General features: G+C 45.1%; 1 protein-coding gene across 17 annotated transcripts in view; it reads left to right on the top strand.

Annotated features, from left to right (window-relative positions):
• SYNE1 (spectrin repeat containing nuclear envelope protein 1) overlaps nt 1–12,767 on the top strand; it is a 1,651,720-nt gene that overhangs the window by 426,092 nt on the left and 1,212,861 nt on the right. The window lies entirely within an intron of this gene.

Below are 12,767 nucleotides of genomic sequence, written 5' to 3'. Positions count from 1 at the left end.
TGAGTGCAATAACAACACCCAACGTTCTCATCACACTTCAGCAGCTACATCAATAAACTATGGCATGATTGAAATATATTTCCATATTTTAACATTCTACATTAAACAAATGGCAGTGGGTGTTCAAACTTACGCCACGAGACCAACCAAACAGAACAGAAATGCAAGACAAGATACATTGCAAATAGGGATTTAGATAGACACAAAGTATCCACCATTCAGCATCTAGTGCTATAATAACAAAAACTATCCTAGCAGAGCATGCAGTATAATACATGTGTGTATGTGCCTTGGTATGACATACAAGAGTTTCTCCTGAGCTAATTTGCAAAGTTCATGCAGCGAGCCCTCAATGAATGGTTCCTGTATTTGTTCTTGGGTTTTGTTGTGGTCAAGCCTAGCTACGAAACAACAGAGAACTACACTGGTAAGGGAGGTTAGAAGCATTGGTATTTGCTGGAAATTATAATTGTTGTAATTATAATTGTTTTTTTATAATGCGCTTAATACCAAAGAGGTTTGTAATTGTGGACCACCCGGGATTCAAACCTGTGTTGCTCTGCGTCGTCTTGTCTCCAAGATGAACGTGTTGCCACTGAGCTATACTACCGATGCCAATGTAGAATGGTGACAGGTTTAATTGTGGAGAGATTCAGGATTGTATGAGATTCAGGGAGAGGGTTAGGAGATGGTGGCCGACACATCCTGCTATGACTTCCACGCTCATGCAATCAGTTTTATGCGCTCTGTCAAAACCCACCCAGACTGGGTTAGGAATGGAATAAGGGACACTATGAAAAAGGAATCCAGGAAGTGGTGCAGGCTTTAGTTAACACTACCAGGGTGGCGGCATCAATTTTTTAGATCTTGGCCTTAGGAAGATATCAATGTTAGCTGAAAAGAAATCCATCGGGATATCACAGCTGGTAACCCCCGCCGCTGTCCTGGCTCATTGCTGGTCTGTCGCATCGAGTATGAGAGTGTCCCCCGGCTGTTGCTTACTGCAGTAATCACTTTTGATTTCTTTGGGTGTTATTTGACTGCACGCCAAAGGGTGTGCGTCATTTTTTTGTTTCTATTTAATATCTAAATCTTGGTAGAGTGGAAAATGGAGGGTGACCTGAAACCGTTCTCTTCCTCTCCAAACACCTCAAAGGGCCACCAGGGGCGTAAAGGGGCAGTGCTACCAAAAAACGCGTTTGCGGAAACAGTTGAGAGCGCCATAGGAACGCTACTTTTTCCATCAACCTTGCGTTTCGAGATCTCATTGCGCCGCTCTGCAGTTTAGTTAATGTAGGTGCAGACTTCTGCGTTTGCGAGCCTCTTGTGCCGAGATTCTGTGACGTTCCAGTCAAACAGCTCTTTTGTAAAAGTTGTTAATACGTCAAGTAGTTTAAAAGGGTTTGAAGGTAAAAACTTTCAAACTAGCAGTTTGGGAACAGTCAAAAGTGCTGAAATGTATTGCAAGCGGAATTGTCACCATCGGTTAGTCACCAACCAATCTGTTCTTTTTGGATGGGGGAGGGTGTGTGCTCCTGTGGGAAAAGGGACAGTGTTAGGACGTGGTTTCCATGGTAACAATGTGGCAGTTGGTAAGGTGATATATTTCTCATAGAATTGCTCAGTTAATTACACAGTTTAATAAGAGATGACATGATATCTGTGCACTTAATCTGGAGGGCCCCCTATGTCCAAAGAGAGGCTTGGATACAGACACAGCAAGCTGACAGGAGGCACCGGTAGAACCTTACGCGGCTATGCTGGCGCAATATAAATCCGACATAACAGCAAAGAATCCCCTTGGGTTACTGAGAAAGACACCTCATCTATAAAACAGCAGTACCTGGACTGGCAACCAGTCAAACGTGAAAATAAATCAATTACAGTACCCATGGAACCATGGAAAAAATCAATCCTAATCTATAGAGCCGACGACCTCCTTATCATGAGAAATCCCTAGGATAAGTGTTATGACCCACAGGACGCGCCCCTTTTGGTCTTCCTGGTCCTTATCGCAACGGGCCTTGCATTCCCTGACACTCCCAACATGGCCGTCCAGCATGACACGCCTTCCGTGGTCTATACTTTGGATGTAATGTATTCTACTAATAGACCGCACCCCCGCGGCTCAGCGCGTCTCAATGCTATTGCCAAGTAGCGATCAGACGTGTGCTCCGTAGTTCGCTGTATTGCTTTCCTGGTTCCTAGCTTTTCTACTTCCATTCCTTGCCCCTTTCCCTTTCCTCTTGCTTCCTGGACTCGTGCGCTATCAGCACTTCTTCTTCGTTTCCCGGATCCCCGGATTGCTGCGTCCCAGAATCTTAAAGGCACGCCGGAGTCGGAAGAGACTCGCTCAGCCTTATTCAAGTCCAGGTCTGTCCGCAAGAAGACACCGCCCACAGAGTCTTGCAAGGGTCGGTTTCAGGTGAGAAGGGGGGAACTCCGTGACAGTTTGAGACGCCTACTGACCACACTCTAAGTCGACATGGAAGCAGCCGCCCAGGACCTGATGTGAGGTATGCAAGAATTAACCACCGAGATGCAGAATTTAAAGGCGGAAAACGCTGCTCTCAAGCAATTAGTTCTATCCCGTGATTCAGCCGCAAAAGAAAGTGTGTTACTGGGCGGCATTGTTGACAAATACAATGGGTCGGCAAAAACCCTTCGTGGATTCCTGGATTCATGTTTGGTTCACTTTACATTTAAGCCCTATTACTTTTCCATTTCCAGGGCTAAGGTGGGTTTCATAATCTCTCACCTTTCCGGAAATGGTTTAACCTGGGCTACACCCCTAGTTAACTCTGGTGACGCTCTCCTAGATGACTACGATGGTTTCATACGGGCCCTAAAGTCCATGTTTGATCGCCCAGAGCAGGTCTTTACTGCCCAGGAACGCCTCTTAGACTTTCAGCAGGGATCCCAGGATGTGCTCACGTATGTAACCCAATTCAAGCAATTGGTCAAGGGAGCTGATTTATCTTTTTACCCTTTTCAGGAGAGGACTAAATGAGGAGATTAAAGATGAGTTAGCCAGAGTGGCCCGACCAAACTCATTCCAGGCTCTTATGGACCTTGCCATGCAAATAGACTTTCGCATCCAGGAAAGGAAGGCAGAGAAGAAAAAATCTAGAGGAAACCCTCCGAAGGTGTCCTTTGAGAGTACCTCCAAATCTGACACAAACCCAGGATCAGTCACCGAACCTGAACCCATGCAGATAGGAGCCTTCCGTGGACCCATATCCCCGCAAGAAAGGATGAGAAGGATTAATACGGGGTTGTGCATGCATTGTGCCTCAGACAAACACTTGGTCAGAGAATGCCCTCTGGCCCCTCATCGGCGTTCGGGAAATGCCAACTCCCGATCCTATATGGAGCAGGGCTTCGGGAGAGAGATGTTTGCTCCACATCAATTCCATCCTTGAACTCGCCTGGACAAAACAATCTAGTGATACTACAGGCCTTCCTATCAACCTCCGGGAATAAGACCTATCCTGTTTTGGCCTTGGTAGACTGCTGGGCTATGGGAATATTCATTGATCAAGATTGGGTTTTTAGTCACCACATCCCATACGAAACACGAAGCATCATGCAGCCGGTGGAAGCGATCGATGGAAGACCCCTCACTTCGGGGCCCATAAGCCTGCAGACCAAAGAGATCCAGCTTTCAATTAACCACCACCAAGAGCGGATTCGAATCGACATTATTAAGTCAGCTCATTACCCCATGCCCTAGTTACAGAAACACAATCCGTATATCAATTGGACAGCAGGATCACTATTCCTCAGCTCAGAGTTTTGTATGTCTCACTGTCTAATCCTGGATCCCTCCTTGACCCCTTCCAAATAACCACCAATAGACCATCAAGCACCTCTCATGGTTTCCAATATCGTGCAGGTTCCTAAGGCCTATCAGGGATTTGTTGATGTGTTCTCAACTGCCATAGTCCAGGCCTTACCCCCTCACAGGACTAAAGACTGCGCCATAGACACGGATCCCTCAGCAGTGATTCCCTTTGGCAGGATGTTCATCCTTTCCAAACCTGAGAAAAAGGCCCTCCGAGAATACTTGAATACCAACCTTGAGAATGGCACCATAAGACCTTCAAAATCTCCAGCCGGAGCTTCATTGTTCTTTGTTCCTAAGAAGGACACTAAGGAACTCAGACCCTGCGTCGATTATCGTGGATTAAATCAATGCACCCTCAAGGAACGGTACCCTTTACCCTTAATCTCGGATATCCTGGAAGCGGTCAGAGGCGCTGGGATTTTCACGTAACTGGACCTCCGGGGTGCCTATCATTTGATTCGTATCCGGGAAGGAGACGAATGGAAAACAGCATTCAGAACACCCTTTGGTCACTTTGAATATCTGGTCATGCCCTTTGGATTAGCTAATGCCCCAGCAGTCTTTCAATGTTTTATGGACCGGTTGTTCTCTGACATGCTATTCCTCTTTGTCATCGTCTACCTGGATGACATTTTGATCTACTCAAAGGACCTTCTAAAACATGAAGAACATGTAAAGGCAGTACTACAACAACTCCGTGAACATAAACTCTTGGCCCCACACGAGAAATGTCTGTTTCACGTTGCTTCTGTTCATTACCTAGGATTTATCCTTACTCCAGAGAGAATTGGCATGCACCCTTCAAAGGTAAAGGCTATATTATCCTGGCCTGCTCCCACAGCCGTCAAACAAGTTCAATCCTTCCTGGGGCTTGCCAAATTCTACCAGAAGTTTATACCCACCTTTTCTGAGATTGTTCAACCGATTGTTGCTCTCCTGAAGAAAGACACCCCCTTTGTCTGGTCTATTCCGCAAGATAAGGCATTACAACTTTTGAAGACAAGATTTACTCAAGCCCCCATTCTGGCCCAACCCAACATTGATCGACCATTCCTTGTGGAAACGGATGCCTCTAACTACGCCATTGGAGCAGTGTTGAAGCAAGAATTTGAGGATAAACTAGAACACCCCATTGCTTACCTTTCACAAACCCTGACTCCCAGTGAGACACACTACTCCCTCCTGGAAAAATAACTTTTAGCCATCCGCCAAGCCTTCACTGAGTGGCGACATCTACTCCTGGGAGCTAGATATCCAGTCCAGGTCCGCACGGACCACCAACATCTTCAAATTCTACAGTCATTAGAGTGTTGGAACAGTCGTCAAGCTCGTTGGGCCTTCTTCTTTGCCCAGTACCAGTTCCACATCACTCATGTTCCTGGATCACAAAACTTGATTGCTGACGCCTTATCTTGATGGCCTGACTATGAAACTACCGAAGATAAGGCCTATCCTAAGATGTTTCCCCACACGATTTCTGTAGCTCAAGCAGTCAATCTCCTGGAAGAAATCCGAGTACAAACCCAATCCTCTGAACTCTGGAAGAATATTTCAAGAAAGAATCAATGGAACCTGAGAGTCAAGGAAGGATATGTGTTCAAGGACAATGCTCTGCTCATTCCTACACAAAAATTACAACAAAGAATAATAAACCTCTGTCATGATACCCTTCACTCCGGACATCGTGGCATCACCAACACCCTCCACCTCATACAAAGACAATTTTGGTGGCCTAAAATGAAGACTGATGTACAACTATACGTCCGAGCCTGTGCAATCTGGAGTCAGAATAAACATGACAACAAGAGGCTGGCGGGTCTTCTGCTACAACCCGCACTGCCAACAAGGCCATGGGAAATTATTGCTACAGACTTCATTGTGGAATTACCACCTTCCAGGGGGTACACCACCATCATGGTCACCATTGACTTGTTCACTCATATGGCTCATTCACACCCCTCAGTAAGCTACCATCCTCATCTGAACTGGCTGGAATCTTCCTGGAGCACATATTCCGCCTTCATGGACTTCCTTCCAAGATAATTTCTGATCGAGGACCTCAATACGTCTCACAATTGTGGAAATACCTCTGTCAAATATTAGGAATCCAACGCGCCCTTTCATCAGGTTATCACCCTCAAACCAACGGGGCCACAGAACGTGCTAATCAGACTCTGGAACAATATCTTCGATGTTTTGCCACTAAGGTTCAAGATGACTGGTCGCTCCTGATACCCCTGGCTGAATTCACCTATAACAATTCTGATCATTCAGCAGTTAAGACCAGTCCCTTTTATTGCAGCCAAGGCTTCCATCCATCAGTTCTGCCCTCTGTTCTTCAACAACCCACACCGGTACCTACTGTCGACTCCTGGATTGAAACACTCATCAACATACATAAGGAGACGAAAGAGCACTTAGAGAAGGCCAGAACACAGACCAAGAGATATGCGGATTCCAAAAGAAGACCCAGGCCTTCTTATTCAGTTGGAGATCAAGTCTGGTTGTCCTCGAAATTACTATCCCAACATCTACGGCCAAACAAATTGGCCCCCCGGTATTATGGTCCGTTTTCCATCAAGGAAATTATAAACCCAGTCTCATACCGGCTCAAGCTACCAGAATCCTGGAAAAAGATTCACCCAGTTTTTCACACCTCATTATTCAAACCTTACATTCAATCCTCCTGGAAATCCTGCAGACCCACTCCTGTGGTGGTGGACAATCAACTGGAATATGAAGTGTCCCGGATATGCGACTCCAGGTATAAACGGGGTCAGCTTCAATACCTGGTTGAATGGAAAGGATATCCCCCCCAGTGAAAGAACTTGGGAACCACTTTCTAATCTGAATACCCCTCAACTGCTCAGAAGATACCACCTCATACACCCAGGCAAACCTGGAGGAACAGGTTTTCGGAGGAGGCATGCTGTCATGACCCACAGGACGTGCCCCTTTTGGTCTTCCTGGTCCTTATCGCAACGGGCCTTGCATTCCCTGACACTCCCAACATGGCCGTCCAGCGTGACACGCCTTCCGCGGTCTATACGTTGGACGTAATGTATTCTACTAATAGACCGCACCCCCGCGGCTCCGCGCGTCTCAATGCTATTGCCAAGTAGCGATCAGACGTGTGCTCCGTAGTTCGCTGTATTGCTTTCCTGGTTCCTAGCTTTTCTACTTCCATTCCTTGCCCCTTTCCCTTTCCTCTTGCTTCCTGGACTCGTGCGCTATCAGCACGTCTTCTTCGTTTCCCGGATCGCTGCATCCAGGAATCTTAAAGGCACGCTGGAGTCGGAAGAGACTCGCTCAGCCTTATTCAAGTCCAGGTCTGTCCGCAAGAAGACACCGCCCACGGAGTCCAGCAAGGATTGGTCTCAGGTGAGAAGGGGGGAACTCCGTGACAATAAGTTGTAATCAAACTCCAGATGGCATGGCTGTGTATTTAATCATTTATTTATGTCTCATTATATAGAATTTGTATCCAAAGTGCTTAACTTGTACCTTACCTGTGAAACAAAGTGTTGCCGTCAGTTCCAAACTTTATGGAAAAACGGAAATTCATTCCAATTTATTTAAAGAAAATTCAAGAGAAAGTCAAATATTCATTGTATATGAGCAGATGCGGTGGATCGAGATACAGTGATGGAGGAGATTTTCAGAATGCCAGAATCACAGGGCAAGAGATCAAAACAGAGAGAAAGTAGATAAAGAAGAAGGACTAATTAGTTCAAAGGACGGCAGAATCCTCAAGGCTCAAGAAGACGCGAAGGGCAGTAGAAAGTAGGGGTGACATATTAATACAGTTAAACAGTTCGGCAATTGTTGTCCAAGCCCAGTTTATTTTTTATTCATGATTGATTTCGTGTTTAATGCCAGACTCCTCACTCAAGCTTCTAATCGCCGGACCGGCAGTTGAAGCCATGTCGCACGCCATTGTCTTATTCCCAGAGAGGGACGCTACAATGTATCTTTAGTGGGTCAGAGCCCCAGTATGCCTGTGGAACACTGAAGAGTGATGGAATATTTGGAATGAATGATAACCACGCGTTGCTCAAACCCATTGTTTCCAGCAAGCTGTACCATTACATAAGGTCAACAATGATATGAAAACCAGACTTTGTTCCACCCAAAAGGGGCAGTCCAGCCAAAAGTACTAGCTCACATCCCCTCTCTATGACCGGAAGCAACCCGGGACATGTTTCGGCTTATTCGGGCATCATCAGTAAACATGCAATGCTTGCCTTACATTACATGTTCTATGGGCAATACTAGTTCCATCTGCAAGGCCGACCTTGAGGGTTTCCACGCGGTTAATTTTTTAAGCTGGTCTGGGCTAGCACCTTACTTGTATAAGCAAGAAAGCACCTCACCAGAGAGTATGGGGGCCTCCTCAAAGAATATATTATTGCTAGATCTTCTTATTGTATCTACATTTCTTTCCTTCTTTCTTTTTTTTTCTTTTTTTTCTCTCTCTCCTCTTTCTACTTCTCAATTGAATTGCTAAATATTATAATTTCGTGTATCACTGAGTCATAAAAATGAAAAGTTTGTAACAAACTAAATCATTTTAATAAAAAAATAAAATAAAAAAAGTATTGCTCTTACCCATGAAATAGCAGGAGAAATCTTTTTGGAAATTCCAAACAGAGCATATTGATTGTTTATTCATACATGCAATCCACGTACATTCGGTATGGAGTCATAAAGTTGACATCAAAAAGATAGGCCAGGTTAAAAAATAGACTTTTTTAGGTCGACGTGCAATGAGATCGACCTTATCTTTTGAATTAAAAAAGACAGGAAGTTAGAGCGGTAAAAAGGTGAAAGGATACGCTCGGAGGGATGTGCGCAGGTGCTAGACTGCTGATTTAGAAGGCAGTATATTAGCAGGAATAGGTCTAATATCCAAACCCCATTTACAGTGCTGCTTGCTACTGGTTCGTAGGTGAGTGGGGGATTAGGGGTGGGAGGGGCAATGCAAAAGCAAGCCTTCCCGAGCAGTACAGACACTGAATATACTGAACCGGAAGGGTAAGCCAGTGCGCAATGTCCCTTGAGGTAAAAGGCAGCAGCAGCCAGAAAACCTCTCAGCTGGTCCGGGACTGCAGAACGCTGGCATCCAGATGATCGGGTGTAAACAGAGAGCAGGGGAATCTGGTATTGAACTGAAAACAGGAACTAAATAAAGAAACAAGAGCAAGGTGTTGCTGCACGTTTCTCCCTTTTCTCCAGCATCTGGGCGCGCAGTGCACAACGCCCTCCTGGAAAAAGACTAGACTGTAACAGAGCTGTGATGGAATAATGGTGCATCCCAAACGCCACTGTTTACATAGGGACCAAGAGCCGGCCCTCAGGGATGTCAATGGAATCCTGACAGCGGGAATGGTAGGGAGGCCTGCTGGTTTAACCACCATTTTAAAAAGATGGCTTTCAGTTAAAAAATAGGTCCCGTTGACCTTTGCTGTAAATCGACCTTAAAATGCACATCTTTTGACTTTCTTGTAGGTTTACTGACGCCTAAACAAATGAGTAGTTGTTTTTATCAAATGTAAAGCTTTACAAATACCTGTTCATATCAGAAAAGCGCAAATCACAATCAAACAAGACACTCACTGTTACGTTGGGATAATGTTATGTGGGGTTAAACCTGCACTATTTACTTTTCCTGTAGCAAGGTATATAGTTTACTTCTGATTTAATATCACATTTCAGGTATCAAAAATGATCGTAATCAAATTAAATCAATGCCCACCATTTGTACTGACTCCTGCGCTGCAGGGTTTTCTTAGAAGAGAAGTGTTGCTATAAAGTACAGCCTAAACAGAACAGAGGCACAAAAATGATCAAAGACCAAGCAGGCGTAGGCACAAAACCCCAACAGTTCCCACATTTTCAGGACGGACTTTGGATTCCGCTTGGAAAGAGTAGGACCGTCTCTTTTCCAAATGGAAGAGGCATGTCATGTGAAGGGTCGGCCCCCAAAGCAAACACGTTTAAATGTAGGCACCGCCAGGCCGGCAGCTGCTGAAAGGTGGGCAAGAGGGGAAGAATTGATAAGAGAAGAGGCAGAGGCATAGACAGGGTAGGGCCTGAGCGGGCAAGGCCCACCCACAATCTGTAAATGCCCTCTCAGCAGAGCTGTGGGCATTTGCAGATGTTAATGTCGCTGCGGCGGGCCCACTACATTACCATCAGGCCCCACTTGTTAGACAATCCTGGCTACGCCTCTGAGAAGAGGTTACATAGAAAGAGTGCAGGACCACCGTGAAGTTTTTTGTGGCCCGGGTCACAATGAATGTGTGCCCCCACGAATCAAAGGCATTGAGGGATCAAAGACTCTCTATAGCCTCTGCCCTCTGTCTCCCTTCATCCCAGTCACATGCTGCAATGATCAAAAGAAGCATGGACCTGGCCCTGCCTTGCATTCACCTCACCCCATTGGTCAAGGGTGGAATCACAATAACAAGCTAGTGGTATTCGAAGGTCAACATTGGCGGCACACAATGAGGGTATGATATGAAATGGCATTTATTTATTTATTTATAACGCGCCTATACAAGTGTTTCAAGGCGCGACGAGGCAAGGGACGGGAAACAGAGGGAGGACCGAGACAGCGATCTTACTAGGCCAAGTGACATGGAGATTGCGCAAGTGCAGGGTACCTCTGTGCAGGACACATTTTCACCATAGCAGCCTTTAGAAGGTGTACAGGCTAGAGTAGTGATGCAGGACACAGAACGGTAGCCGTATGAAACATGTACACCTACCCCAGCCTAAATACAGAAATAAGATTAAACATCACGGGGAAGCTATACAGGATGTAGCATAAACATAGGGCAAGGATTGAAAACTACGAGCAAAACACAGAGACCTATCGTAAATGCAGATACAAAATGAGCGGCCTCACAGAACATAGAAGCATAATACATGGATGCAGGAGAGAGAGGTTGGAAGCAACAAGGAGGGTACACATACCAGGCAGGGACAGATGACACTGATTAAAAGTTACTAGGAAGATGCACATGTTCAAACACAGAATTCAATTAGAAGATGGACATGGTTTTCCGGTGGAGTTGTAATGAGGGTGCCAAGAACCAAATGATTTTGCGGTATACAATATATGCATACTCCCTATTTTTATACATGAAGCAACACCGAGGTGACACTGCAGCCAGTTTAAACATGTGTGAGACTCTTTTGAAAATGTTACCCAGAGAACTAAATCACCCAATAAATGTACTGAAGTACAGCAGGAACACCGTGAACAAGTACCTAAAATGTGTATTGCAAATGCACTTCATACTTTACAGCGCTTTATCAAGACCAAGGCACTGTAGAGCGTGAGGCGCGTTGATCATAAACATTTATGCTGCCTGTTCACTGCGTTGCATCTGCACTTTGGCACAGTGAAAAAAAGCTTGATTTAGGCCTGTGGCATTTTGTCGTCGCATGTCTAGGGTTTGCTTCCACTAAGGCAATCTTTTCAACCAAGACAACACAGTACTACAATGAGATAAAATCTGCCCAGGATCACAGTTTTATTCAATATGAGTCTCAACACTGTGGTTCCAATGTCGCCAAATGGGCTACCTAAGCACCTCCCACAACCTATGCATTATGCTCCTCATTCAAGGTGGTACATAAAATGCCATGCTGGACCTTTCTTCCCATGGCCCAAACCCTAGACCTGCTCCTGACTGATGCTGTAGTAGTGCATATAACCAGCACTTTCTGATTCAGATACTTTGTTTTGAAGCACAATAGGCATTACTTTCAACACAGCTTATGTACTCAAGTTCATCAACCGTGGAGGGAGGAATGGATGTGTTGCCCAATGCCAGGATTTGGTACATGATCTAGCAAATTAGCGTAGATCTGTGTAACAAGTGCTTAACACGCTGAGCTATCTTCCTAACCATTGTGGCTCTCACCTATCCTATCAATATGTATTTCATCTTCTATTATTATACTCAATCGATATATATTCCCCAAAGAAAGGTGAAAACAGTACACAAGTTGTGCTTTAGTGAACATACAAACTGTATATACCACTGTGAACACACAGTGCATTACACTGCAGGGGTCTGCAACCTTTTGCTCTCCAGATGTTTTTGACTACAGCCCCCATCAGCCAAGACCAGCATAGTCAATAATATGGGATCATGGAATTCATAGTCCAAAACAGATGCCAAGCTGCAGGTTGCAGACCCCTGCAGAATAGTATTATTGGTCATATCAGAACTTACTTGTGGGCAACACTCGGGCAGCAGGCACAGTGCCTCAGCAGCACACTAGACTAAAATATCATGACACGTTTGTAGAGGAGCAGATGTGTACGTCACTGACAGACTCCGCCCCCTCACCTCTGTCGTACTGGAACAGCAGTAGAAGAGCCCTATGTGTGTCACCAGGAATTGTCCCAATACTGCATCGAGTATATGAGAGACAATATGCACTCAGACAACCGTATCGAATGTACCTTGGAACTAAAGGGTAGTAGGAGATTTGCAGGAACCACTAAGCTTTGAAGAGCTGTAAAGAAAATCTGACAGCTGCAAAGTGACATCATGAAGCAAAGACATGATGACGCACTGAAACAAAATGCAAAAACGTAAAGAATGAATATATAACTGAAGTAACAAGAGAAACATGTAACTAACCATAAAGAAATCATGTGCATCAAAGAAATAAGTGGGGAGAGATGAAGTGAATGTACATATGCAGAAACGCAAGATAGATAAGACATTTAGAAACTTGCTGCAGAAGAAAACATAACGCAACTAAAGCAGCCATGAGAAAAAGATGGACAGCAGGCTCATGTTGAAATCAATCAAGCTACCTCAGAGACAGACCAGGACTGCAGAGACAGGAGACGCTGGAAAAACAGCTATGTGTAAGGAATAAAGAGGAGTCTATT

The sequence above is a fragment of the Ambystoma mexicanum genome, chromosome 4p (assembly GCF_040938575.1).
Source record: "Ambystoma mexicanum isolate Mex_15411 chromosome 4p, UKY_AmexF1_1, whole genome shotgun sequence".
In the NCBI taxonomy this organism is placed as follows: Eukaryota; Metazoa; Chordata; class Amphibia; order Caudata; family Ambystomatidae; genus Ambystoma; species Ambystoma mexicanum.
Note: the sequence above shows the minus strand (reverse complement) of the source record. Positions and strands in the feature narration are given on the sequence as shown.